Here is a 25,063-nt window from a genome sequence, read left to right on the forward strand (position 1 = left end):
ATCAGGGTAAATGGGGTATCCACTATCTGAAGCGTTTATCATTTGTGTCACAAACAATCCAATTATACTCCTATTTTAAAACATACAATTAAATCATTATTGACAATAGTCATCCTGTTGTGCTAGCAAATACTAGATCTTATTTGTTCTAACAATTATTTTTCAGCCATTCACGATCCCCACTTCCCCCACATCCGCCCACTACCCTTCTCAGTCTCTGGTAACCATCCTACTCTCTTTCTCCAGGAGTTTAATTGTTTTTAATATTTAGTCTCATTTATGTGGATAGTAAAATCTTTTCTGTTGAGCATAATTACATTAAATGATATTTTACTACTAATGACAATTTTAGTATCAAATTTATAGGTTTGATAATATTGAAATAAATAAATGCAAACGTTATACGACAGTCCAAAGTGAGAGATTCTAAACCCTTTATGTAGTATGAAAATAAGCCTATGTTAAATAACAAAGTTTAACAGAAGCAAATATAATGTCCTCATTAACTCCTTCTCCACAATGTCTTACAAGATGCTGAAATATCACACACCCCTTCTGTATAGTCCTGATAATCCTGCATGTACCTGGTGAATATGGCCGCCTGTCATAGCTGATTATATCAAAAATGAACTGAGGAGCCATTGGAGCCAAACAGAGACTCAACCAAAGGTTACAAACATCAATTTCATGAGCTGGTGGTGAGCACTGGACCTGAAATGTCATAAGGACTTTGGGCCATTTTTGTTCATTTTCATTGCAATATACTTTGGCCACAGCATGCCAGTGACTAAGTATATGAGTCTGCAGAAAGAAGCTGAGAAATTAACCTGACACAAAAAGATAACAGAGAGGAGATCATCAGAAATTAACTGCCTAGAAATTTATCAGTTTCTGTGACCCATCTCTCACCATCACTAACCTTTCAGATTAAAGCAGTAAGGATAGTTTCCTATTATTTGTAACTGACTTTATACTATTTACAAAATTTTTATTTAAAATAAACAGGAATAACAAAAAAAATTCTAAAGCAATAAATTAAATGGGATATCAGTCAATTGGAATAAACTCTACAAGATTCAGGTAATAAACTTTGTGAGCTAGCATTTAAAAATGTGAAACAGTTCTAAGCTAAGCTACCAGATGCATAGAGTAATTTAATGTGGATATGAATAATAAAAATATAGTCCATCCCTGAAAGACTAGGCTAAAGAAATCAATAATATATTTCATAATTAAAGAATGTGTTTATACCCGTTTAATATATCAGAAAACAGAAAAATAAAACAATTATTAAAAAGACCACAAGAAACATAGATAAAGTAAATAAAATAAGCAATAAGAAATAATAATAAGAGGCCGGACCTGGTGGCTCACGTCTGTAATCCCAGCACTTTGGGAGGCCAAGGCAGGCGGATCACAAAGTCAGGAGACTGAGACCATCCTGGCAAACATGGTGAAACCAGTCTCTACTAAAAATACAAAAATTAGCCAGGCATGGTGGCATGTGTCTGTAATCCCAGCTACTAGCGAGGCTGGGGAAGGAGAATAGCTTGAACCTGGGAGGCAAAGTTTGCAGTGAGCCAAGACCGCACCACTGCACTCCAGCCTGGCAACAGAGCGAGGCTCCATCTCAAAGAACCAAAAATAAAAACAAAACAGAAAGAAATAATAGTATGAAATTAATAACCTGACAAATGTAGAACCAAATGTAATTAATTTGTATGATTATCAGAATACCTTTAAAAAGTTAGTGTCCATATTTTCAAGAGCATGCATAATGCTTTCCACAGTTGGCCATTTGTTGGTGTATAAAGCAAGTCTTAACAAATTGCAGAGGATTGAAATCATTCAGTGAACACTATTTGACCTCAGTGAGAAAAGATCAATTTTAAAAGAAAGAAAATCACCAACAGCTTGGAAATGAAGCAACTTATTTCTAAATAATAAACAGGACAAAATTTTAAAAGAGTCACAAATAAAATTACAAGATATTTTGACCTGACTGACAATGAAAATATGATATATTGAAACCCATTAAATGTAGCTAAAGAATTGCTTTGGAGTTGGGGAGTGGAATAAAGCCTTAAAGATCTCTTGAGAGAAATTCGTACACAAAGGTAGAAAGTCTTCAAAGCAATAATCTAAGATTTAATTTCAAGGTGCTACAAAGTAAAAAAGAGAACTTTCTTACGTAACAAACCTGCACGTTGTGCACATGTACCCTAGAACTTAAAGTATAATAATAAAAATAAATAAATTAAAAAATGAGAACTTTCAGACAGTAAAATAATATAATAAAAAACAGAAAATAAAAGCATACAATACAGAACAAAAGCAAGTCCAGTACACTTTTAAAAACATATATTAAATTGGTAAACCTTACCAATATTATTCAAATCCAAGATAGAAAGATTACCAAAAAAACAGAGCATCACTACAGATACTAAGAAAATATCAACTTTGAACCAATATTTTGAAAGTGCAGCTGAAATGGACAAATGTCTTGAAAAACATAACATAAATTAACAAAGAAACAAATAGAAGTAAATTTTTATCTGTGAATGAAATTAAATCTTATTAAAAACTCTCTTACCATGAAAACTTGAAGTCCAAACAACTGTGTCAATGAATTCCACTGAATATTTTAAAAAACAGTATCACCAATTTGTACAAATTCATGCAGACAACAGAAAAAGAGGGAACTATTTCCTAACTAATTTTATGTCACAATTTTAAACTGAATATCAAATCCCGACAAAGAACATACCACAATTATGACAACCAACTGTACATCCAACCTACTCATGGATATAGATGTTAAAATTTTGAATGAAATATTAGTAAGTCTAGTGATAAAGAAAATCAGTAATTTAACATAAGGAATTGGAGCATATTGCCATAATGGATAGGTGTTTTAACATTTGAATAGCAACTAATGCAATTCATCACATTCATAAGAAGAATGAAAATATTGTATTTTCTTAACAGAAATACTGCTATTAACAAAGCAGTCATTTCAGGGAGCTTTCTTAATGTAACAAAAGGTATCTAAAAAAGAAAAAATACTAATTCACTAATCACACATAATATAGAATTATTGAAATCATTTCTACTTGAGATACTTTAAAGAATATAACCGTATGACAATAAATATGAACCCATCTTAATTTTGTGTTTGAAAATGCAAATTAAAACCAAAATGAAATTCCATCAACACACACACCAGAATGTCTAAAATGGAAAAGTCAGTAAATATGGTTTATTAATGAAGATATGAACAAGTGGAGTTCTTATACAGCTGGGGCAGAGGTAAGTTGGCATAGACATTTTCAAAAGCAATTTGGACCTATACATATCTGACATTCTTCAAGTCTATTCTTGAGTATACACTTTCACTTAAATGAAACAAGGGATGTGGATGAAAATCTTTACAACTACTATTTTTTAACAGTTAAATATATTCAGATACCATAGTTTACCCATTGAGAGTGTACGATTAAGCATTTTTTAGTATGTTCACAAAGTTGTGCAAACATTACATGTAATTTTCGAACATTTTAATAGAAAAACAAAAAAAAAAAAAGGAAAATAAACCTGATATTCATCATTGGTGAAATGATTATATAGTAGGATATTCTTAAATGGAATACTATTCAGCAATAACAAACTAGCTACACTTACATGTAACAGTATCAATGATTTTCACAAACTGAACAAAGAAAGCTAGACACTGTGTGATTCCATTTATATAAACTAAAAATTGTAAAAACACATCTATTGGCCGGGCACGGTGGCTCACGCCTGTAATCCCAGCCTTCTGGGTGGCCGAAGCGGGCAAATCACGAGGTCAGGAGTTCGAGACCAGTCTGACCAACACGATGAAACCCCATCTCTACTAAAAATACAAAACTTAGCTGGGCATGGTGGTGCACATCTGTAGTCCCAGCTACTCAGGACGCTGAGGCAGGAGAATCACTTAAACCCAGGAGGCAGAGGTTACAGTGAAATGAGATCCAGCCATTGCACTCAGCCTGGGTGACACAGTGAGACTCCGTCAGAAGAAAAAAAAAATGCATCTATTATGTTACAGATCAGGATGGTGTTTACTTTGTGGCGTAGATAGTAAATGGAAAACAGTCAACGCCATGAGTGATCCTCAGGGGATGCAGAAAAAGTTCCATTTCTTAATTCAGGTGCTGGCTTCATGGATGTATCAATCTGGTGAAAAATCATGGAGCCTCATGGGTACAATTGATACTAGTTTTTCTGTGCGTACCATATGTCAATACAATATTTACTTAAATGAAAACAGAGGCATACTAGTAAGCTAATATTATTACTGGTCTTTAATAGCAATTTTTCATGTCCCAAAGCAAAAACTGATTTCTAAATTCCATCATTCTCTATATTGCTTCCCCCTTTCAATGCTATTTAAATGCCACATGCTAATGTAAGAATGGTGTTTAGTTACAGAATTATAGTTGGAGATAAGAACTTTTTGTGCATGTGCTAGTTTTTCTTTATGAATATTGTTTTAGTTTTCCAGTTTACATTGAGCTATGAAACTAAATATCGTTGTGATTTATACATACATAATTTATGAATAAAACATACAGCTGAATACAAAGGTAAATATTTCCATTACTTGGAAGTATAAAAGGACACTGTCTTCATGAAATTATTTTTGAACACTTGATTATGAATCTTTCATCATGGGATCTTTACGAATCTTAATATTTTGATTGTCAAATCATCATGCAGAGTACTTGAATAGATTAGTTAATATTTTTCCAAAAGCAGTATCAAATGGAGTACATATCTGTAAACAGTCATTGTCATCTAATAAGCACTAGCTTTAATGCTCAAGCATGAAACCCATTTTGGAAATCTTTTCTTGGGTCATTTCGAAAGCTGCCACGAAACCTGGCGTTCACACTTGCAGACCCTGCCAGGGAGAAATATCAATATCCATTCTCTGTTTTTTTTTCTCACAGATCCTCAAAAGCAATGGCGACTTGATTCAGTAAACTCTAAGACTCCACTGAAGCCAGCTACAGTGCCCAACCTACAAAGGAGTATCAGGCCCACAAAGGCTCGTGATCTGCAGATAGAGAAAAACGTCACAATGCAGCCTGATTTACAACATAACACTGATGCAAAGGAACGGAGGTATGGCAGAACTTGAGGACAGAGTTCTCAGTCATGTTATCATTGTTAACTTTCTTAGCACGTGATATGGAATATTGGCCTACCCTCCTTAAATCGTGTTTAAGCAGTACATGAAAGATTGGGATCTGATGTTTAAGGAAGGTATCTCTGTGAAATTCTGTAAGGTATACTGAGCAGGCAGTTAATTGAGATCCATGGTAAGAATCAGTGTATAGTGATGGTAGCAGAAGTCATGGAATTACGTGAGGTTAAGCAAGAGGAGTACGTAAGTGAGGGTCACAGGCGTTCTCGACTGCCCTGTACCCAAGGCAGGGGTGCTTTTTTCTTCATATGGTACACTAGGATGCAAAGCTCAATTTACTAGTAGGCAGCATTGCTGTGTGTCAAAGATCACTCTACTATACATGGGTCTGTTTTTCATTTTGTTAACTGACTGGAAAAGTTAATTCAGAATTTTTATCTTTTCACCTATACCAGGATAAATATAGGATCCATTGTTTTCCACTGTTTAATTTTAGTATCTTTGGGACTGGGGGTAGAAATTTCTTCCTTGGCACTTTTATTTGTTTTTATTTATTAATTTAGTTACAGACAGGGTCTCCCTCTGTCACCCAGGCTGGAGTGCAGTAGTGCAATCACGGCTGACTGCAGCCTCAATTTCCTGGGCTCGAGGGATCCCCCCACCTCGGCTCACAAAGCTGGGATTACAAGCACAAGCCACCCCCATGCCCAGCCCTCAGTATTTATTTATGTATCCAGTCACTCCTTCAATTAGCCTTAGTTTATTTATTTATTTAAACATGATTTTTTTTTAATGCTCTGACCATGTTTCCGACATTGTGATAGGCACTGCACCACTTGTTCTGAGTTGTGGCTCTCATCTGTGGGCTTTACATTCTCCCTCGACTTTTGTTTCCTGTTTCATCGGGGTTGTAAACCCACCAAAAATCAAACTAAACAAACAAGCAAACAAAATAGCACAACACCAATAACAAAACTGTCTCCACACATTCCTTTGAGCTGCCTTTCTAAGGGGGTTTGCCAAAGGGAGGCTGCTAGGCAAATGGAAGGAGACAGAAGGGAAATATTTTTCTGCTACTTGTGATGCCAGTGTCTGTAACTGAAAGTGATGAGTGATGGGGTGTGGAGTCTCAGCAGGAGAGTGGCCCCCTGTTTTCTGCTCATTGCAGATGCTCTTCCACTAGCAACTATACTAGACTCTCTAGCAGATTAGTGGTCTGTGTGGGCACCGGGTTTCCATCCAAACATTGGAAGCCTCATGATGTTTGGTAACAACTCCTTTTTCCCTTTGCTCCTTTGGTCCTTCCAGCACATTCATAACCAACTCATATATGAAAATTCCCTAGATCAAAAATATCTAGGGGAGTTTCTCTTTTCCTAAGTGGATTCCAATGGGTGAAATGGTAGAGGAGAGTGAAGTTGATTCCAATTCAGTAATTTTACACCAGGGACTCAGACACTAGATTAAATTAGAAAATGTATGTTTCATATGTGATATGTTAGCAATCACCGTCATCGTCATCTAAGTTAAATAGCCTAAAACCATCATTTTAAATTCATATTTTTAGTTATTTTGTCTATTAAAATTATTACAATTTTACTCTATTCAAATGATTTATTCCTAAATAATCCCCTCAATAACTTTATAGTTTATACACCATGTAGCTTCATAGACTCCTGAAAATAGAGATTTTCTAGAGCTGAAAGGTAGTAAAAAAAAAAAAAGATATGAATCCTTTTCTTAAATTTTCCTCAACAAAATGGGAAAAGCAGCTTCTTTATACAAAAAAAATTTCCTTTTATGCTTAGGTAAACAAAGAGTCTGAGTTAAAATTAATACGTCCATGCATTAATTCTTTTGTTCCAAGAAATACCAAAACAAGCAGTATGATTTATTGTATTCCATGTATTCAAAATAAATGTTTAAATATCCAGAATTTCTTCCCCCAAATAATTCAAATTGACTAGTTATTTTCAGATTAATTATATATATACTATATATACACACATATATATACTATATATATACACACTATATATGTGTGTGTGTTTGTGCATAGATTTAGGTATTCACTTCACTTTGAAATACTTTAGCTGAATAAATATTTAAGATTGCCAGTTCCCCAGGACAATGAGAAATAACCAAGCAGTGGTATGCTGAAGAAAGCACAAAGGAGAATATTATTGTTCATATAAAGAGTAATTAAGTGACAAAATCAATATACTTCTCGTGTTACTACAAAATCAAACCGAGTCTATTCTGAAGCCCAGAAAACATTTTTTTAAAAAAGCAGAGGTCAAAGATTGTTTTCTTTTGTAATATAAATTCAGAGAAGTACTAAAATCTAGCCCAGTTTTATTGAACATATTCCCTGCAAATGTTATAATGGGTTATCTTTAGGGGCCAGGCTAAAGGCATATTTGATACAACTACATTGCCAGGGCTGGGTATTAAGTGTAATGTTTATGTATCCAAAGAAAGAAAAGCTAAACCTGCTGTTACAGATGGCAGGTTATTGTGAATGCTTGTTCCTGTCATAAAATACATCTGACCACAAGGCTGGAAAGCTAATAAAAATGGCCATATGAACCTTCATAAATCAAAACACATTTATTTCTTTTGCGAGTTTTTTTAGGGAGCTGATTCAATCCTGGGCCATATTAATATTGGACCACTTACAGTGATGTCAGTCATAATGTGAAAAAGTCCTTTTACTGGTCTGAATGTCTTACACACTTATACAAACCTTTTATTACTGAGAATTGCCAAACGTGGACATTTATTACTGCAGATGTAATAAATGGACTAGAAAATACATTTGCAGGCAACTTGCTTAGTTTTCAAACCTAAGACATTTTAGATCTTCTAAAAAAAAATTTAAAAAAAAAAAGCCCACTACTAATGCTATGCTATTGTACCCTTGAAGGCAGAAAGTGCAGTTTATGGAGGGTGAAATAAGAGTTACTAAATGATGCAGCTCAACTGCTTTTACTACCTAAATGAAATGCAGAAGAGCTTGATGGGGAACCCAGGAGAAAAAAGAGAGAAAGAGGGAAAAAAAGGGCCTAGGCTGTCAGAGGTTTTCAGTAATTCAAGGCAATCATTTCAGTAATATTTACCCAAATAGGTCATGACCCTGCATAAATCAAAATCAACATTTATTTCTTTTTCATTTTAGTGAAGTGGAAATAGGCATTAATAAAAAGAAACTTCAACTCCATGTATGTAGTAATTGCAAAGTCAATGCAAAATGATGACTTATTCTTTGAAATACAAAATCTAAATTTTGTATTTCAGATTTGTTCAGGGAATTTTCTTGACTGGCTAATGGAGTTAACTGACCACATTTCTAAAAACAGGAGTATTTATTTAAAAAGTCGTAAGGGATATTCAAGTACTATTAAAATATATAAAAGTTTTGGCTGGACGTTGTTTTTTTTTTTGTTTGTTTTTGTTTTGTTTTTTTCTTTGAGACAGAGTCTCCCTCTGTCACCCTGGCTGGAGTGCAGTGGCTCAGTCTCAGCTCACTGCAGCCTCTGCCTCCTGGGTTCAAGCTATTATTTTGCCTCAGCATCCCGAGTAGCTGGGACTACAGGCGTGCGCCACCATGCCTGGCTAATTTTGTGTTTTTAGTAGAGACGAGATTTCACCATATTGGCCAGTCTGGTCTCAAATTCCTGCCCTTGTGATCCCCCCGCCTTGATCTCCCAAAGTGCTGGGATTACAGGCGTGAGCCACCGTGTCCGGCCAAAACGTTCATATATTTTAATAGTACTTGAAAAAATATATATATATGCTTTACAATACATGATAGAAAGTTATTTAATAGTCAAAAACTTTTATATATTTTAATAGTACTTAAATATATATATATATGTATGCTTTACAGCACATGATAGAAAATTATTTAATAGAGTCAAACAATTTATTTCCCAGTGATCTTTTACTCCATAATTTTAAGATGTTCCCTACTAGAATCAAGACTATACCATATTTATTGAACTCTCTTTTATTACCAAGAAGTTCTATTCTAATCAGGTACATTCCCATTATCGAGAGTAGTTCTCCTACACCGCTGTGTCCTTCACTGTATGAATAATACGACATTTTTATTTATTTAATTTTCTATTATGTCTTAGTCAATTTGGGCTGCTGTATCAAAATGGGATAGACTGGGTGGCTTGTGAACAACATTATACAGTTCTGGAGGGTGGGAAGTCTAAGCTGAAAATGCAGGCAGATTTGGTGTCTGGTAAGGACCTGTTTCCTGTTTCACAGAAGGCATCTTCTGGTTGTGTCCTCACATGGTGACAAACAAGACCACGTGGGCCTCTTTTATAGGGGACTAATTCTATGAAAATAGGATTACCTTTCTGTGATCACCTCCCAAAGGCCCTCACTTAATACCATTATGTTGGAGGTTAGAATTTCAACATGTGAGTTTTGGGTAGACATAAATATCCAGACCATGGCATGTAATAGATACTTAATTATATAATAGGCTATGTTCCTCTTATGTATCCTGAAAACTGCTCTTGATTTTTGTACTAATGCTCTTTACTCAGATTACCTGTAACAGATAAAATCAGACACAAAATTTTTAAGCATGGAAATAAAGTAAATCCAATATAGGAATTATAGTATGAAAAGGAAAATACTTATTTTCAGTTGGTTCCTTATACAACGTATATAGATGGGTTGAATTTAGAGCTGACATTCTCTTCATTATCGTGTAATTTCATTTTCCTTAGGTTTACAGAGCTCACAAATTAGGTTTCTTTTAAAAAGTACCTTCGTGGGGAATGGAGTTATTTAGTGGGTAGGGAGTTCAGCTGGGCAGATGAGAAAGTCCTGGAGAGATGGGTTGTGGTGATGTTTGCACAATAGTGTGAATGTATTTAATGACATTGAACTGACACTAAAAAAAAGTTAAAATGGTAAACTTTGTTTTATGTACAATTTATCTCTTTTTTATAAAAATGAAAAATGTATCTTTTTTATTAAAACAGGGTCGGGAGTTTTGGGAACTATTATATTTTTCTACCCCTCATATTACCCTTGTGAAACAGATAGTAAAAGATTCATCTTTCTTTCTCATGTAGATTGTGGGAAAAAAATATATGTATTAGAAATATAAATATGATATATATTATAATATAAATATATATATTAGAAAGTGCTATTATCAGTTCAAAGAGCTGTTAGAGCTGAGCTCAAGCACGCACATCTTAGAAATGTTTCAGAAAAGTTAAATTTAATCAAACAAAGTGTGTATCGTCACACTGGAAGCTAGCGTCTGCAGTAAGGCTGACTTTGACATCAAAATGTAGAATGATTTATTTTCTACTCATAAGTGGTGTTTGATTCTGTTTATAGATGATGTGGCCTAAAATAAAACACATACTATGTCCAAAAGCAAAACCTACAATTGGCTGGTATCGTGCTTTCATAATTTACTTCATTGATTTATTCATTGATTCTTTCCTTCATACAGAAGTTTTAAGAAACCAACTATACGTCAGGCTATGTTAGGTGCTTTGAAAATAAAGAACAACTATGAGAGTCACAAAACTCATCAATTCCTGAATGGATATTCTTCTTATGTAAAAAGATTATTTAACTCCAAGGTCTCTTTTATTTAACACTAATATTATAAATATCTTTCATGAATTATCTTAAGGCATCTGTGAAATGGGAAAACTTGTTGTGTCTCACAGGGTTATTATTAGAATTAAATGAGATAGCTTAGATAATTGTATTATTGTCTGGTACAAATTTATAGCCAACATGAAACATCAGCTGTTATTATTGGTAATTTATTTAATGCAGGATAAAATATCAGTTTCTAGAAAGTATAGACTTATTAAACAAATATTTCTAGTTGAACTATGACACAGAAAATGTGTCAGAGGGCTAGATACACAATTTCAGTTCTGTTAACCATCTATTTCAGTGACTTGGGAAAATTTATATAATTGTTCCTTGCTATAGTCTCATTTGTTAAATGGGAAAATTTGTTTAAATGTCAAGTAAAGTTCTTGTTAACTCTCAATGTTTTGTGACTATCTTGCTCTGCTTTGGCCCCCATAATAAAATACCATAGACAGTGTGGCTTCAACAACAGAGGCTTACTTTCTTACATTTCTGGAGGCTGGAAGTCTGAGATCAGGGTGCCAGCACGGTCAGATCTGGAGACGCCTCTCTTCCTGGCTTAGAAATGGCCACTGTCACGCTGTGTTCTCTCAAAGTGGAGAGAGGAAGAGAACAATCTCTCTGATGTCTCTTTTTATTAGGACTCTCATCCTATGGATCAGTACCCAACTTCATGAACTCATTCATCTAACCCTAATTACTTCTCAAAGAATCCATCATCAAATACCATCACATTGGATGTTAAGCCTTCAACATATGAATTGGGAGAGGAAGGCACAGATACTGAGTACCTCACAATGACTGCACCTACATGAGTGATTTTAAGGAACTGGAATCTACCATCCAAGAAAAAAATCTAGGTTTAAATTCCAGCCCTGTTTATACTGCCAATGACTTTGGTGATTCTACTATCTATCTTGCTCTACCTGAGAGATTCAAAGCAGAACCTCCATCTGCTTAGTGTTATTCTACTCAAGGCAGTAATTGATCTGACTGAGAAACTTTTTCCAAGAAGGGGCAGGGTGTTCCTTCCTCAATGCGAATTGAACCGTAGTAGAAAAACTCCTTTTTCTCATTTTGAGAAGTTGCGTGGATGCATGCCTGGAAGCTCTCTGTGAACATGCTTTCCGCTGTCTGTAGAGGAATTCAGAGAGAAACAGGCATGCTGGGTAGAAAGCCTTGATGAAGATCAAGCTGTTGGTATCTATTCCTGAGGCTGATTCTACCACTCTCACTCCTGTGTGTGTGTTTGTGTGTGCCAGTGTGTGTATTTTGAGGAAAAGATTTCCATTTTTGTTTTTAATATGAACTGACTCAAGCTCTTGTAATTAGATCATCAGAAGAATCCTGAGCTGTTGTTACATCAAGTACACTTAATTTTTCTATTAGCACCATGGTTGATTCGTATTAAATGTGCCCATTTATATGTTCCTCATGACCATTTCTGTCTTAGCTAAAGGAATTTATCTTTCAGTTTGTTACATTGGAAGGGCATAGTACTTGGAATCTGATCAAGAAGGTTTGGGCTTCACTATTTATGCAAACTCTGAGATCCAAATCACAAGATAAGCCCATTGTGTTCATAACAGCTGTGCAAGTATTTAAAAAGTTATGTTGTCTATGATATTTCAGCGATTTCACATGTCTTTACATCTTATCAATAACATAAGCATAACCATGAGCACCTAAGCCAGATAGAGGAACCTGTCTGGTACCGGAAAAGTCTTTAATGGAAGTGGAATCCATTCAGCCTCGCAGGTCTTCAGTGAGACTCCAGGAAGCACAAGGTCAAAGAATGAATTTAGAGGAATCTTTAGAATGGATTTGGAGTTCATTACAGTATTCTCTAAGGAACCACAATGCGAGTGACTACACATCCCTCTCATTCTTGTGTATTTCCTGAACACCTAGTGTAGCAAAACCTATCTGCTTTTTGCAACCCTTTGTTGAAGGCTTTTTCAACATACCTCACTTTTTTTTCCAGTCTTCCTGGTCAAAGGACAGATTGTTTTGAAAATACATCCACAATTAGGCAAGGAAACAAATGAAAACTGCCTATATTCAATCAATCTACTATGTACTCAAAAATGTGAATGGGAAATGAAAAAAAAAATTTAGACAGATTAATAGCTTAATCTCTCTTAAACAAGAGAATGGAGGAAAAAGAAAACAAATTAGGAAATTCTTCAAGATAACCATAAAATAAGAACAGACTATAATGAAACAAATGTAATCTGAAAACAGTAAAGATTTATTGAAAATTAAGGGTATGCTTAATTAAACTAAAACAATAAAAGAAGATATAAAATCAAGGAAATCTCTCAGAATATAGAGATAAAAATCAAGGAGATGAAAATTACAAGAAAGGGTAAATATTGATGATCAATATTGGATGTCTGACATTATCTAAAATGAATTGCTGAGAAATGCAAAAGAAATAATACAATGAGGAAAATTAAAATAGAAAAATATCCCAGAGTTAATGTACAGCATTCATCTTCAGAATTCAAGGTTTTACAGAGTGTCGAGTGAATGTGAATAAGATACCTCCTTGTGAAATTTTAGAACATCATTGATTATAAAGCAGTCATTTTCAGGGAAGTATAAACAGAATATCTACAGAGAAAAAATTTGATATTGGTATTAAACATCTCAGAAGCAGCACAGATACTATAAATAGTATAAACATATCTTCAAAGTACTGAGAACAATTATCACAGACTGCAAATCCTTTAGTGAAAATATAACAATATGTCCAAGATTGCAGAAACTAATTCTCATGCACCATCTCTGGAAAGGTTGTTTGAAGATTTAAAAAATAAGACAGAGCAAGATATTGGAGCCAAAATAGTGGTACTAAGTCACTAGTAAAAGAAAGACTGTCTTCAAATTAGATCATACTAATAAAACCAAAAAAAAAAAAATTAAGATAAGCATATTTTCAACAGTATATATGTTTTCTCCCAAAATAATTAACTTATTATAAAAATATCAGAAACTCTAGAAAATCCCCTAACCCAACAAAATAAGTCCTGTTATTAAACAAATTAAAATGTGGAATTGGCTGGGTGCAGTGGCTTATGGCTGTAATCCCAGCACTTTAGGAGGCCAAGGCGGGTGGATCACCTGAGGTCGGGAGTTCAATACCAGCCTGACCAACATGAAAAAACCCCATGTCTACTAAAAATACAAAATTAGCTGGGTGTGGTGGCACATGCCTGAAATCCCAGATACTTGGGAGGTTGAAGCAGGGGAATCACTTGAACACAAGAGGCGGAGGTTGCAGTGAGCTGAGACTGGCCATTGCACTCCAGTCTGGGTAACAACAGTGAAACTCTGTCTCAAAAAAAAAAAAAAAGGAATTATCTGTGGCCATACGAGTTGTTTTTCTTTTTAAATTTGTATTCCTATGTATCTATTCTTCCAAACGTAACTTTAGAATAATTTGACAAGGTATAAATATAAAACACCTATTGTTAATGTTTCACTTCTTTATATATTTCTCAGCTCATTTCAATTAATATTTGGTGGTGATTGTTTTATATGGAGTATGTATAATTGGAGTGAAGATGGGGGCAGAAGCTGTTTTTGGTGTCTTTGTGCTCATGTAATAATAAAAAAAATCAGTTTAGAAATCAAGTTGATAAAATCAAAATTCCAAAGGTCAGAGATTATGAGGAAAGCACATTTTGCTTTTTCATATACTTATTCCTGATGTCTAAGAGTACAAATCAAGAAGACAGCACTTAATAAATGTTTGTATTTGTTGTCGGGTGTGGAGATTCTAATAAAACCTTTGTCATTGCCCACTTCTATCTCTATTACCTTTTCTTCCCATATTAGCCAATGATAATACTCTGCGAATATGGATCTCATTAATTTCTTGCATTATTCAAGTTTAAAATAAGTTTAAGTGTGTTATAAAAATTCAGAAGTTGAGACAGCATCAATTATTTATCTTATTTAGAGATATAAACCTTATAAACAGACAATTCCTTTAAGTATCTGTGTGTGTGTGCATATGTACTTATAATCCTTATTTTAATTTTTTTAGACTCTCATAACCATGTAGAGAAAGTTTATATGTAAGTTTTCACGTAACTTCAGATTCTTTCCAGTCATTAAATTTTTAAAACATTGTCTGATACCTAGCAATGCTTCATCTCAAAATTCAAACCTATATTTTCTACCTGAACACAAAAGGACTTTGGCAATCTAGTGAGTGCTTCTATTACCAGTACTTATTATTTTCTACTTTGACTAGTAATGACAGTGTACTAGTGATAGCTGGAATCTTTATACATAATACAAAGTCTTTAATTCAGAAAAAACAAAAGGATATAATTATATAGTCTGTATTCCAAGAAAACTAGATATTTTTAAACATAGGAAGCAAAATTAGCTTAAATAATTATATGGCAGGATACATAACTTCTTAAAATTTTTGGTTTTTCTATCGCTTCAAATTTTTTGCTTAGAATGTGATATAATTTATCTGAAACTTGAAATGCAGTAATTACAGTTGCTCTGATTTTTCTCTTTAGACATACTTTTAGCCTTATGGTATAAATTTAAATTATCACAGAAAATACAATAAAATGTAATGTAAAAAGATTTACAGACAGAGTCCTATAGTACTGCCCAGACTGGAGTACAAGGGTGATATCATAGCTCACTGTAACCTTGAACTTCTGGGTTCAAGCAGTCCTCCAGCCTCAGGTTCCGGAGTAGCCAGGACTACAGGCGTACAGCATAATGCTCGGCTAATTTTTTAAACTTAATTTAAGCTATTTATTTATTTTAGAGATAGGATTTCATTATATTGCGTAAGCTGGTCTCAAACACCTAGCTTTGAGCAATCCTCCCACCTTGCCTTCTCAAAGCAATGGGATGACAGGCATGAGCCACTATGACCCAGCCAACATTAAAAATTTTTAACTACATTTTTCCTAGGTCTTTTAGGGATCAAATCATTGATTTAGCAACATTGTGAGTGCTTATTTGATGGATTATTGAATATGTATTTGTTGATTTGCTATATACATGGGCATCCTAAGATAAGTCGTTACATTTTCTGGAAATCTAGAGCTCACAACTGAATAGAGAAATGTACAATCGAGTGTTTCTAAGTACTCTACTGCAATAGAGCTATATGCACTGATTGCTGTTGTACCAAAAACGAAGGAATCTCCTTCTGAAAGAAAAAAACAAAATTAAACATCCAGAACATTGCAACCAAGAATGCTACATCATGATAAGCCATCCTACGGAAATGAAGGAGAGGTAAAAACTTTCCCAGATCAACAAATGCTGAGGATATTTATCAGTAGATCTGCCTTATAAGAAATGTTGAAGGGAATTCTTCAAGTCAGATCCAAAGGATGCTAACAATATGAAAGCACAGGAAAGTATAAAACTCACTGGTTAAGGTAAATATATACACAAAGAATAGTCTAAAACTACAATAGTAGTGTACAAATCACTTTTACCTCAAGATAAAAGATAAAAATATTAGGAATAACTATAGAATAAGTAATGGCTGTACAATATAAAAATATGTAAATTGTTACATCGATAACATGTGAGAACAAATAAAAGGGTAGAGATTTTGTAAGCAAGTCAAGTTGTTTTCAGCTTAAAATGAACTTTTACAACTATAATATGATTCATGTAAGCTCAAGGTAATCACACACAAAAACTTATAATGGATACACAAAAGATAGAAAGAATTCAAGTAAAATACTACAGAAAAAATCATCAAATTACAGAAGGCAGCAAAAAAGGAAGAAACGAATAAAACAACAAAACATGCAGAAAACAATTAACAAAATGTCAATAAGTTTTTAACCTATTGATATTTACTTTAAATGCAAATAGGTTAAATTTTCCAATCAAACGACATCGTAAACTGGCTGAACCTCATGCTTAGCTTTAAGAGAAACTGTTTTGTTTTGTTTGCTTTGTTTCAAGTTGACTTTTAAAAAATTATAGATATAAATATTTAGGTTATATTTAGATATAGATGTGTTTTGATAGATGAGAACAAATTTACTTCAACGTTTAAGTGCAGAAAGTTTTAGTTAGAAATATTTTCATAAAAGAAAAGATTCTATGAATTAAAATTATGCAGAAACAAAAAAGGACAATTTTGAGGTGGTTATACTGAAAGATTTTTTTGTTTGTTTTTTAATCAGGATGTCATTAACACCACAGAGGGATTCGGAATAGTTGATTTGGACACGTCTAAGTTTTTTAATTCTTAAAATTCAATCACTATGAGTTGTCACAGATTCCGGGATGCCATTTTACTTGCCTATTAATTCCTTTGGGTTCTGTTTCCTGAGTCATAACTATTCAATCGGGGTATAGCCAGATTGTGTGGCTAGAACTAACTAAATGATTTTTGTTCCACCTTCAGATACTAACTGGATATTCCTTCCTTTTCATGTCTCCTTTGCTTCATGCTCAGGGACTTATCCTGCTTCCATAACATTTTAGGTGCTGTCACATATACCCAACATTTCTGAGCCCACTTCTCCCCCAAATCTAAAGAGTGTGACCTGAACCACATGGAGGGAGCGCCGAGGCAGCGCCAAAATCTGAAATGAACATTCAGAACATGAGATGTCCCTAGTAGGATTTTGATCTGTGCACTGCCAAAGCAAGCATGATAGCAGGCTTTTATTCTTGGGAATCGAGGAGACCATGTGCATATGGAGGGCTGTGTGAATGCCCCAAAAATATTGAGAAGACCCTTATAACTCACTTTTGGCTTACCTTGAAGCTCTGTGCAAAGAGAAAGTACATTCTAAAGCAGAAGTCAGACTTTATAGAACATAACGATTGTTAATAAGGACTGACTCCTGTATGTGTGTAAGAGAAACAAGAAGAAGGGCATGATTTCAGGGGAATATTAAATTTGAATTTTTAAAAATGCTTCCTTCTAGTCATTGTACAATTTCAATCTGAAGGACTATGCCTTTCTTTAAGATGATTTTTATCTGCTATTAAGATAGTGCTGGCCCCATCTTAGTTTCCTCTAAATTACCAAAACATGCATATTAGACTTCCTCCTTCTGATTTCGTATATATAATTTGAATTCTCTACTGTAATTTAATCTATTATTTTTATTATCTCATAAAACTATATTCAACATTAATTTAAATAAATTTAATCCCTTTATCTGCTATTACACTAAATGCTTTATTTACAGTAATACCATGAACACCACAATCCAAAACATGATCCCTTCAGCTCTATTTCATCTGCTGTTGAAATCATGCCTTGAGATTTCCGGTTTTCTCCTACTGCGATGGCAGTGGGTCAGCTCCTAGTCCCTCATCTCACCGTTTCACCTACATAGTTTCTCTTGTGCTCCAGAGAGATAACTTCCTGTTTCTGGCTACGGCTATGTCATTTTACTCTTATTTTTTTTTTAAAAAAAAACTTATTTTTACTTAATGATTATGGCAGAGAGGAATTCTCAAAGTGTAAACTCATAACAACTTGACCAGAGTTTTAACGAGAACCATTGATAAGACCTTAACATCTGCTATGAGTCAAATTATGTGTCCCCCAAATATGTAGAAGTCCTAATCCTCATTATCTGTGAATATGATTTTATTTGGAAGTAACATTTTTGCAGATGACTAAGTTAAGCTGAAGTTATTATGGGGGGCTCTAATCCAATATGATTGTGCCCTTTAAAAAGGAGGAAATTTGGGCCTGTAGACACACCCAGAAAGGAAATACCCCTTAAACATGAAGGTGGAGATGGGGGTGATACATCTGAGTCAAGGAATGACAAAGATTCCCAGCAACCATCAGAAGGTAGAGGAGGCGTGTGGAACACATTCTCCCTCTCAGCCTTCAGAAGGAACCAACCCCGCCATCACCCTGATCTTCTGTTTTCGCCTCCAAAAGGGTGAGACAATAAATTTCTGTTGCTCACACCACACAGTTTAGTTTTACTTTTATAGCAGCCCTTGCAAATGAATGTAACATCTAAACTCTGAGAAAAAAAAATCCATGTTTTATTTTCAAAATAAGGTTCAATATTTTGATTTAAATCCAAATTCTGTGCAACATATTTTCATCCAAAATGCCTTGTATATACCCTAGGACTACATACGCTCCCTATAAAAAATATTGATGAAATTCTGCGGATACATATCAACATTATCAAGCCACTATATACCATGTGCCACTTTGTGATTACTATGCTATTTCTTTATTGGAATATCTTTCGCAACGCTTCCTATAAATTCTGCTTACAGTTTAAAAATATATACACATATATTGATGAGACTTATATAATGAAAACTGTATTTTCAACAGTAAAGCTTAACTGACAAATCATTCAAAGAGCTCTAAATACTACCTTGAAAATATAATTTTGCTTTCAGAAAGATCCTTTTAAAATGACAGGTTTGCAAGGTTTTACCATGATGCCGCTTCCTCTTTCTCCTCAACTCTAAACTTGGCTATAGGCAAAAATAAAAGGAATCCACTGAAACAAACAGCAGCAAAAAAAAAAAAAAAAGAGAAATCGTGATGACATCTAAGAACTCTGTCATCTTTTGCTTGAGTTACTTTCCTTCACTTCCCAGCTTCTATAACTGTAACAGGAAATTGACATTAAACTGTCTCCTTCTGAAGTCCACAGCCCTTTCCTGAAACTGAGTGACACAGAGCATTAACCATTTGATCCTCTAGTTGAATTCCTCTTGCCACCCACTCCTCCGGTCTTTATTTTTCCCCAAGACATTGAATAAAGCAAAAGCAAAACATTTGCTTACAAATCTTTCAGAGAAAAATAAAAGGCACCGACTTTGGTTATTAGAAGTAAATTACCACCTTGAATCATAATGCAGAAATATGAGACAGATTTTTATTCCTTATTATTGGTGTTGAATTATTCAGTGGTACCCATTAGCAATAGGATAACACGGTGATTTTATATTTAGATTTCCTTATAGCCCTCAGCAGCAGCTTCCTTTATACACCTAGCAAGCTGATTGTGCACTGATTCAGAAATTATTAACATTAGTGACCAGGATAAAATGATAAAACCTAGATTTACTTTTCAAAAATACATATCTAAATACATGTAGTCTCCCCTAACACTTACAATCAGTATATTAGGAACTTCTTTATCACCATCATCTTCTTATCATTATTTTCTTACAATAATTTATATCATCACCACCTTAATCAAATAAGCAACAGTCAAGAATGTCTCTATTATTTTTGAGAGCTAAACTGTATCTTCACAGCCCATTTTTCTTATATATATTTTAACCTGAGATGGCCATTTTCTTGTTTAGTTTCAGGATTTTAAGGAAGTACATATTTTCTTCATATGTCTGTACTATAATTCAGAAACTATCAAGCAAATCGTTTTGTACTTTCTCAAAAGTAGTTGCTTTTTCCTAGTTGTTTTATTGCAAAGGTGCCAAACTTTTCTTGCAGATAGGAAAGACTGAAAGGCAAAAAGAAAGTTTTATTCCTAAATTTTACCAGTTTTCCATGACCTCCTTTGTCACTATAAAGAGAAATAAAATAAAATCCTTAAATGGAAGATGAATGTCTTTATGTAAGAATAAGATTTTTATTTAACTTTAGTGGGGATAAAAGAAAAAAATATAAATTTTCATAAATCTATGTATGCAATGTATTACAATTATGAAAGTATGAAATATTTTCATTATGTACTCTCTCTCCTGAATGACTGGAATATTAACAATGATTATTTAATTATTGCTGGGTTGTGAAATTATGAGAAGTTTTATGCTGTTCATTAAAACTGCTAGTGTATTTACTAAGCTTTCCACAACCCATGTGCATTACTTTTATAATAAAATGCTGTATATCACAATTGTGATATAAGTACATATTTTATACTTCATTAATAGAAAAATTCAATATTTTTTCTAAACACAATGTCATAAAAGCACATATTTGCACATAAAATTATGAGAAATTAAACACAATATTTACTTTTCATATATCACAATATCTAATTTTCATATTATATTTTGAGTAATATCATTAAATTCATAACCTGAAACAGAATGAAGAAATTTTTCAAATTAAAAGTGATTTAAGAGAATGACAACAAAGAACAAAGACAAAGCATTATTTTGGTTGGATCCAGGATCAGGAAAAAATAAATAAAGGGGAAATGACTGGGACAGTGAATAAAATTTGAAAATGACTGTGTTCTACTATAGGATTATACCAAGGTTGAATGTCCTGAATTTGAAATTTGATCACGGTATTCTCATGTAGGAGATTGTCCTTGATGTTAAAAGTTATATCCTGAAGTATTTAGAAATAAAGGGCCATACTGCCTGCAGCTCAGCTTCAAATGTCAACCTGTTTCTATCAACAGAATTTTGCTCCCTAAGAAGCATCTAGCAATTGCTGGAGACGTTATTGGCTGTTTCAGTGGGGTGGGTACTGGTGACCAGGAACACAACTGAACCTCTCGCAAAACAGCCTTCCACAACAAAGGATTCTCTAACCCACAATACCAACAGTCCTGAGTTTCAGAAACTAATACAAACCTGCAAACTTGAATAAACACAAACACACACATACATACAGTCTTAGTAATTTTTAATTCTTTAGAATAATTCTTAATTCTTAAATAATTCACATGAAGATATTCTTAATTATAGACTCTTTTTATGCAAGCTGATGTTCTGATACTTTTTTTTTACACACTAGTTCAGATAAATGACATCTGTAATTTATTTTCCTATAGTAAAGACAACTATTAAAAATGAAACATGCAGTTTTAAATGTGGTGGCCTTGGAGGACCTCACTGTGAAAGTGATATTTGAACAAAAATCTGAAGAAGATGAAGATGCAATGCACCATAAAAATTATGGACAGCAAATGAATCCTAGTCTGAGAGTGCAGCTAGACCCTGGCGAGTCCAGAGACCTAGAAGGTTTACAATGTTTGAGGAGCAGCAAGGAGGTCAGTGTGACCAGAGTAAGAAGTGGGAGACGGGAAACAGAAGAGTCTGAGTGCCTGTCAGTGCAGTGATGTTGCCTAGAAATGTCAGCTGAGCTACATGCATCACTTTAAATGCCAGACAGGGCCAGGCACGATGGCTCACGCCTGTAATCCCAACACTTTGGGAGGCTGAAGCTGGTGGATCACCTGAGGTCAGGAGTTCGAGATCAGCCTGGCCAACTTGGGGAAACCACCTCTCTACTAAAAATACAAAAAATTAGCCAGCTGTGGTGGCGGGTACCTGTAATCCCAGCTACTTGGGAGGCTGAGGCAGGAGAATCACTTGAACCCAGGAGGTGGAATTTGCAGTGAGCTGGGATCACGCCATTGCACTCCAGCCTGGGCAACAAGAGTGAAACTGTGTCTCAATAAACAAACAAGCAAATAAATAAATTGCCAGACAGCCACATTAAAAAGCAAAAAAAGGATGAAATTAATTTTAACAGTACATTTTATTAAACACAGGATAGCAAAATCATTTCAGCATGTAATCAACTCCAAAAATCAGTAAGATACTTCATATTCTTTTCTTTTATTAAGTTTTTAACACATCTCAATTTGCACTAAACATTTCAAGTGCTCAGTAGCCACATGTGGCTGCTGTGTTGTACAGTGTAGACATAGATTCTTCATCTTTATTCTGAATGAAATAGAAAAGCTATGAACACTTTGGGGCAGAAACATGGCACTGCCTGACTCCTGTTTTAAAAGAACCAGTTGGGCTGCTCTTTAGGGAATATATGGGGAGTTAAGAGCAGAAGTAGAAAGACTAGGCAGCTGGACACTGCATTCATCCAAATGATAAATGAAGGTGATTTGACTCAGAGCTGACATTGAAGAGTGAATGAAACTAGCCAGTTCTGGATATTTTTTGAAAGCAAGTTGGATGACAGGTTGCATATGGCTTACAAAAGGAAGAGATGAGTCACAAATGATAGGAGTTCAGGTCTCAGAAACAGTTAGCTCTGGAAGAGTTCAGGTCTGGAAATGAGTTACCATTTATCGAACTAGGAAAGATTTAGATTGAAGTAGGAAAGGTCCAGATTTTGGAAGTTCAGGAAGATCAAGGTTCAAATTTAAATATAACCACTCGAATTATAAAAAGAAATAGCAACTGAATAGGGTATAAAGTGGACTTTTAACAGAAAGTTGATGCAATCTGAAGGCATAAACTTTGGATGTTTGGCATGGAGATTTTGAAGCCATTAGACTACATTATTTCACCCAGGGAATGGTTGACATGGGTCAGACCAGTGAGCCTAGGAACACTCCAACATCGTAGATGTGGGTGCCTCTAAATTACCATTGAAGGAAATGAACAAGGGAATAGCCAGGGAAGAAGATAAGAAGGACATAGTAGGCTAAAGGCCAGGTTCAGGAAGTATCTCAAGGAGGAGGGAGTGATGTCCTGGGACATATGGTGGAGGACAGCACTCCCTCCCCTTAAGAATCTACTTTCTGAACTTGGCTTTCAGCCAAAGAGGAAGGAGTGATTTCCCTGGGAAATACGGTGCTTGTATTCAGCATTGTTTTTACATGTATAATTTGACCTATCACATTGGTAAGTCTACCTTTTCACCAAAAAGTCATTTTAATGTCTATAGTAAACATTATTGTAACATCTTTGTTACTGAGAATCTCCAAAGCACATTTTACGGTTTTCATTCCACGTGTTGTAATTACTAAGTAAATTACTATGCAATTACTATGTAAATCACCCTCAGAGGAGGGTAATGATAGGGGTTTTGAGGAACGAAGTTGGATGTGTTATGGGTCAGCCATGGCTTCAGTCTTGTTGTATAAAGTATATTACTTTATCCTCATATTAATTCTCTGAAATTGAATTAGTAATGAAAGTAAATATTGTAGAATAAGTATATAATGCTTACTCTGGAAAAAAAATCATAGCCTACAAGCTTTGCACATTTACTTGATTTTTGTAATATACACTATTCCTAAAAGGAAGTTACTTATTTGGTGTAGTCAGTCACACAGGTGGTAAATTTAGGACCCAGGATGTGAAATTATGGTCATGTCTGTTTAGTGGCAAAGTGTTATAATTCACTCATTCATTGAGTATACCTATATATCTCTACTTACACATCTCTCTACCAATCTACTATCTGTTCTCCAAGGAAGGCAATATTTTACAAAATTTTAAAACATTTTACCATTTAAATATTGTGACAAAACTTTGAAATGTAAATATTGTAAGTAAGATATTTTAAAGAAAGATCTCTGGATTAGAGCAATTTTTAAAAATAAACTCATAGTGTCTTTATTAGAGATTTTCAGGATAGTTAACCAGCAGTGGGTACTGTGTCCCAAGAAAGATAAGTACTATCCAAATAACTATATGTGAAGTATTACGTATCAATATTAATTGTCTTCATCTGTCGTCAATAGAGTGGCAAAAATGAAGCAGTGGATCAATAAATAAATAATAAATATTAATACTATGTGAGCAACAAGCATAATATTCTAAATATTTTATTACAAAGTTAAGTTTAAGATTTAACAAGTTCATTCAACAGGAGAAAATAATGCATATTTTTCTTTCACATTCAAAAGTCAAATGTAGTTATTTACAAAAACATTTGCAAAGTTTGTTAGTTGGTCATATTAAAGGTATAAATAAAAGTGGGAATGCCAATGACAATATAACATTTTCCTTGTAATAAGGACATTTAAAAAGGACATTTAAAATGACTTCATCACTCTGCTCACTTACAAAATATTAAATGGAGATATTGCCAAATCATTTCATGAGAACCATCACTCTTTTAAATTAAAGCACAAAAATCAAAAAGTCAAACTTACAGGAATGTAAGAATGATGGTTACCAGAGGCTGGGATGGGGGAGTGGATTGGGAAAATAAAGATGATGGTCCAAGGGTACAAAGACTCAGAAGGACTAAGTTGCAGTGATCTATTGCACAGTGTGGTAACCACACACAATAGTAACGTACTGTGGATTTCAAAATTGTTAAAAGTATATTTTAAACTTTCTGACCACAAAAAACTGCTAAGTGAGGTGCTGGGTGTGTTCATTAGCATGATTTAATCTTTCTACAATGTGTAGATAGATCAAAACAACACTTTCTACCTTATATATTTAAAACATAATTATATGTTTATTAATGTTCTAACATATATTTATAAATATATAAATACATATAAATATGCATTTATA

This window comes from Rhinopithecus bieti, unplaced genomic scaffold, assembly GCF_001698545.2.
Source record: "Rhinopithecus bieti isolate Rb0 unplaced genomic scaffold, ASM169854v2 scaffold_35864, whole genome shotgun sequence".
NCBI classification, from domain to species: domain Eukaryota; kingdom Metazoa; phylum Chordata; class Mammalia; order Primates; family Cercopithecidae; genus Rhinopithecus; species Rhinopithecus bieti.